At 41.3% G+C, this 6,325-nt stretch overlaps 1 pseudogene; it reads left to right on the top strand.

Moving 5' to 3' along the window:
• Positions 1–832: 832 nt before the first annotated feature.
• LOC147002475 (WD repeat-containing protein 20 pseudogene) lies at positions 833–2,787 on the top strand (annotated as a pseudogene).
• Positions 2,788–6,325: the final 3,538 nt, after the last annotated feature.

The raw sequence follows: 6,325 nt of genomic DNA, 5'->3' as shown, positions 1-6,325 counted from the left end.
ACAGGGGACATTTTAAAGAGAATGATAGCCCTTTATTTGGTAGACAGACAGTCAGTGGTAGAACACTATGCTACAGGATTTTAGCTGGGTTTTGTTTTGTTTCGTTTTGTTTTGTTTTATTCTAGCAGATAACATTCACAAAGTTCTCAGCATGTTTATACAAAGTTTTCGACCTGATCACCCACCCATTTCCAGACTAAACAGTTCTATGTAACTGAACTCATTATCTTAGAACATAGTACAGTTTTAAAAATGGAAGTGCTATGGCAAATACTGAACTTCTTGACACTGATGTCAGTATTTTAAGGAAAAGTTCTGTGATGGACATTGCAAATGAACAGGTTTTAGATTATTTCAGAGTTAACAAGTTAACAGTTCTCTTTCTGCCTCATGGCTTTCCAGTGCTCTATGGCCAAGTTACCACTATAAAGGATTGTGAATATTTTTACACACACACACACACACACACACAAACACACACACATAGACACAGTCTCCATGTATAATTTCCATATATATACTAAATGTACATATAATCTCCACATATATAATCGGTATATGTATATGATATATATACTTACATATATATGTGTATATATATATATATATATATGTATATATATATATATATATATATATATATATATACTTTATAGTAAAATATAAGAGAAAATGCTTAGCTTTTTCAGGACCAGATTCTGTCCAAGTATTAAAACTACTAACCAACATGACCTCTACTTAGCTTATACAGAACATTCTTCTAGGAAACTAGAGCACTGGGGTTTTTCCAATTAATATATAGAGTTACAAAGAAAAAAAAAGTGGACTTAGGGCAGGATGAACGCTGCTTTCCAAGATGGCGACGGAGGGAGGAGGGAAGGAGATGAACGAGATTAAGACCCAATTCACCACCCGGGAAGGTCTGTACAAGCTGCTGCAGCACTCGGAGTACAGCCGGCCCAACCCGGTGCCCTTCAACTCGCAGGGATCCAACCCTGTCCGCGTCTCCTTTGTAAACCTCAACGACCAGTCTGGCAATGGCGACCGCCTCTGCTTCAATGTGGGCCGGGAGCTCTACTTCTATATCTACAAGGGGGTCCGCAAGGCTGCCGACCTGAGTAAACCCATAGATAAGAGGATATACAAAGGGACGCAGCCCACTTGCCATGACTTCAACCTCCTCACAGCTACAGCAGAGAGCGTCTCTCTCCTAGTGGGCTTTTCCGCAGGCCAAGTCCAGCTTATAGACCCAATCAAGAAAGAGACCAGCAAGCTGTTTAATGAGGAAAGACTAATAGACAAGTCCCGCGTAACCTGTGTCAAATGGGTTCCTGGTTCGGAAAGCCTTTTCCTAGTAGCCCATTCAAGTGGGAACATGTACTTATATAATGTGGAGCACACTTGTGGCACCACAGCCCCCCACTACCAGCTCCTGAAGCAGGGAGAAAGCTTTGCCGTGCACACTTGCAAGAGCAAATCCATGAGGAACCCTTTCCTTAAGTGGACGGTGGGCGAGGTGGCCCTCAACGAGTTTGCTTTCTTCCCAGATGGCAAGTTCTTAGCGTGTGTGAGCCAGGACGGGTTTCTGCGTGTGTTCAACTTTGACTCAGTGGAGCTGCACGGTACAATGAAAAGCTACTTTGGGGGCTTGCTTTGTGTGTGCTGGAGCCCAGATGGCAAGTACATTGTGACAGGTGGAGAGGACGACTTGGTGACAGTCTGGTCCTTTCTAGACTGCCGAGTAATAGCTAGAGGCCATGGGCACAAATCCTGGGTCAGTGTTGTAGCATTTGATCCCTATACTACTAGTGTAGAAGAAAGTGACCCTATGGAGTTTAGTGGCAGTGACGAGGACTTCCAGGACCTTCTTCATTTTGGCAGAGATCGAGCGAACAGTACACAGTCTAGGCTATCCAAACGGAACTCTACAGACAGCCGACCTGTAAGTGTTACGTATCGGTTTGGTTCGGTGGGCCAGGATACACAGCTGTGTTTATGGGACCTTACAGAAGACATCCTTTTCCCTCACCAGTCCCTCTCAAGAGCAAGGACACATACAAACGTTATGAATGCCACAAGTCCGCCTGCCGGAAGCAATGGGAACAGTGTCACTACACCTGGGAACTCTGTGCCCCCTCCATTGCCACGGTCCAATAGCCTTCCACATTCAGCAGTCTCCAATGCTGGTAGCAAAAGCAGCGTCATGGACGGGGCCATTGCCTCTGGGGTCAGCAAGTTTGCAACTCTGTCGCAAACTCTCTGAAGGAGAGACACCACGAGAAAGACCATAAACGAAACCATAGTATGGGACACATTTCCAGCAAGAGCAGTGATAAACTGAACCTAGTTACTAAAGCCAAAACGGACCCAGCTAAAACTCTGGGGACATCCCTGTGTCCTCGGATGGAAGATGTTCCCTTGTTAGAGCCACTGATCTGTAAAAAGATAGCTCATGAAAGACTGACGGTATTGGTTTTTCTTGAAGACTGTATAGTCACTGCTTGTCAGGAGGGATTTATTTGCACATGGGCAAGGCCCGGTAAAGTGGTAAGTTTTAATCCTTAATGCTGCACCAGATCTAGAACTTGACTAGGTAGTGATTTTTATTTCTTGTGGGAGGGGTGGGATGTACAATGAATGTGAATGACACTTCTTAATGTAAATCTAAATGCATCAGAGCCATAATTTTGGATACTGCATGCCATGTAATTCTGAATCATTTGATAATTCACCTTAGAGCATTTAAAAATATATATAATCAGACTAACTGCCAGCCAAGTCAGTCATCCATCCTTCTGGGTATATAGAGCCCAAAGTTAGCGTTCCTGTATCAGGCTATTTCAGTTCTAGGGAATCATGACAGTGTGGAGAAATAATGACATTAAAATGCTAAAGTCAAAATGTATGCTTTAACTGGGATATTTTTTGCGTAACCACTCAACTAGATTATTGTATACCTGGTCAGTGTATGTCAGTACACATGGGTATTAATTATCATTTATAGTCCAACTTTTTATCTTAAATTATAAAATAACTTAGGAATTTATGAAAGTTAACTTAGGAACAAAGCGTTCATCAGAGTTGATTGATATTATTTTTACATTGTCTGGCAATCCACAGAAAGAGAAGAGCCTTAATTTTTAAAACCCATTTTAGTCATTTTATGACAATTAAAATTGTTTAATAAACATCTTTTTTCAAAAAAAAAAGTGAATTCAAAACTTATTTAAGTTGTTAAGGTTTTGTCTTCTCATAAAACAAAAACTACAACTTGAGAGCAGTTGTACCTTCTGGAGGTTTGCTGAATCTTCATTCTAGTCATTTTCTTCTTTAAGCTGTCATACATCAGTGTTCCAACATTTCCTTGTCTATCACAGCATGGTGTTCCTACTCAGTGGACTTAAATACGAGGAGTGCTATCAGTCATGGTGCTTTGTGTTTACTGTTGGCCCCGCCCCCACAAGTCTAGCTAAGTGGAGAGATGTTTATTTTAGATAATAAGTATAAACGTAGGTACACCATCTGAGAGTCTATTTATATTCATGGCACAAATTGGTGTGACTGTGCATATTAATAACAGCATTACTCAAGTAGTTTTTCTAGGAATGAGGACATACACTGTGTACAAGCTATTTAAAGTTTAGTTGAGTGTAAAATATTTAGATAAACCAAAAGCAGAATTCTCATAAATGCAACATTGATTCTTAAATTATTCTAGTATTTACTTTCCATTCTGAGCTCTGAAGCTTTCAACAAACAAACAAAAATGCACTGCACTGCAACTTGCTAGGCAAGTAGATTTGAAGAAAAGTCAGATTTAAGCATGTGGGTAGCAGTCAGCAGCAGACTTTCAGGCTAGGGGTTTTGCAAAACCTGTGTCAAAGACAGAAGCAATACAAAAGTTCAAGGGCAGGTCTCTCGTGAGTTTCTCTTCTCATCCAGAAGCATGTTGGACAAGCATGACATTTGTGCTGTTGATAGGGGAATGAGCCATTGCAAGGTCTCACTCCTTGACCATTAGTCTAATTTATTATTTCTTTAAATGTATGTGTTGTTTAAATATACCTATATTGAGGACTGTATAGGTGCCCATTACTGGTTACCATTTAAATATAATTCTACAGTGGTAGTCTATCTGAGGTGTGCTTTAAGATATAGTCTGATTTTTTTTCCTGCTAAGACCACATAGTATATATTCAGGCTCTGGAACTCATGTGGTCTTTGACTAACTACTAAACTCCACCAGTGCTACACATAAATGGCGTTACATGAGGTGTATATGAATTGCTGTGGCTGTGTTTTAGAAACAAACAAACCCCCAAACAAACAACTTTCAAATGGAATTAGTAGGCAGTATTTGGCCTGAAAGCAGTAGTTGGTTAGTCCACTTGTAGGTCAATTAGCATCTCTTAAGATTTAGTGTTTCAGAATCACCAAGTAGCCTTGATAAGCCATAGGCTGTTGGTCTCATCCCCAGAGTATCTGATTCAAGAAATCTGGGGTGAGGCTGGAGAACTTTCACTGTGACAAACCTCCATGTGATATGGATACCCACTCAGGACAGAAGACTGTCCTCTGAACATCGAAGTGCAGACCACTTCCCGGAAGCTGAAGTTGATATGTAAATTAACAGGAACATACATAGTTGCCAAGAGTCAAGAGCTGCCATGCTCCAGCCATAATGATAGTAAATTAACCTTCTGAAACCAGAAGTAAGCCTCCAGTTAAATGCTTCTCTTTATAAGAGTTGCCTTGGTCATGGTGTCTCTTCACAGCAATAGGACATTGACTAAGAGATTTATTTTATGTGTTTGAGTGTTTTGCCTGCATGGAGGTATGTGTATTATGTGTATACCTGGTGCCTGGGGAGGCCAAAAGAGCTCATTGGATCGCCTGGAGCTGGAGATACAGATAGCTGCCTATCACGCGGGAGCTGGGTATGGAACCAAGATCCTCTACAAATCTGTAAGTGCTCTTAACCACTGAGCCCTCTTTTACTCCCACGTTTATTATTGTTAACTTCATCTTAAGCATAAACCAAACTGTGCTGAGATATTTAGAAAGAGGGCCACTACATATCCGATGAAGTGCTTATTACTCACACATATTTACTTGAAAATTATAAAATAATAATTATTTGATAGAAAATAAAAGTAAAGGAGTAAAATGATTTGTTGTGTTTCTGCCCAAGAATATGGCTTATTTCATGTTAAATACTAAAGCATTAAAATATATATTTTCATGTCCCTGCTCTGCAGGGTCTCCTAGGCATATGTTGTCTCTGCCTGATGTGACTCAGAGCTAACTGAGCACAGCATCCTCTGTCTCCAGAGCAGTGACATTTTTCTTCCCCTGAATTAGTAAGGGAGAATGATGGCTTAGATCCAGCAACATGGGATCAAAAGGGAAGATAGGTACAGAACAGAATGTGTACAGCAAGGAGGAGTCAGAAGATACGGATTGAGCCACCCTAGATCACCCAGGAAGGAACAGGTGGAGAGCTGTACACCCCAAGCTTTGTCATTGCTGAGCCACATTTCAGGAACTAATTGATAAGGTCAATAGCATTGTCTCTTGTTCGATAAACCTAAAGAAAGACAGACATGTTTCTGCTCAGCACATGTGACAAGTCAGCAACCCATTTAAAGTGAATGCAGTGCATAGTATAACTCCATCCTGAAAACAAATAAAAATTTTCAACCATCAGCCTGACTTTTGTCTCCCTTTCCATCTGGGCCTGTGGTTGCTTACTGGTCACAAAGAGGTCCTGGATTGGGATGGGGTAGAGTTTAAAGACCAATCACTTTTCACCTCACCTACTGTACTGGCTGGTTTTATGTGTCAACTTGACACAGGCTGGAGTTATCACAGAGAAAGGAGCTTCAGATGGGGAACTGCCTCCAGGAGATCCAGTTGTGGGGCATTTTCTCACCCATTGTGGGTGGTACTTTCCGTGGGCTGGTAGTCTTGAGTTCTGTAAGAGAGCAGTCTGATCAAGCCAGGGGAAGCAAGCCAGTAAATAACATCTCTCCATGGCCTCCACATCAGCTCCTGCTTCCTGACCTACTTGAGTTCCAGTCCTGACTTCCTTTGGTAATGAACAGCAACATGGAAATGTAAGCTGAATAAACCCTTTCCTCCCCAACTTGCTTCTTGGTCATGATGTTTGTGCAGGAACAGAAACTCTAAAACACCTTCCTTCCTTCCTTCCTTCCTTCCTTCCTTCCTTCCTTCCTTCCTTCCTTCCTTCCTTCCTTCCTTCCTTCTTCTTCTTCTTCTTCTTCTTCTTCTTCTTCTTCTTCTTCTTCTTCTTCTTCTCCTTTTT

The sequence above is a fragment of the Mus caroli genome, unplaced genomic scaffold, assembly GCF_978045245.1.
Source record: "Mus caroli unplaced genomic scaffold, Mus_caroli_1 scaffold_10, whole genome shotgun sequence".
NCBI lineage: Eukaryota > Metazoa > Chordata > Mammalia > Rodentia > Muridae > Mus > Mus caroli.
Note: the sequence above shows the minus strand (reverse complement) of the source record. Positions and strands in the feature narration are given on the sequence as shown.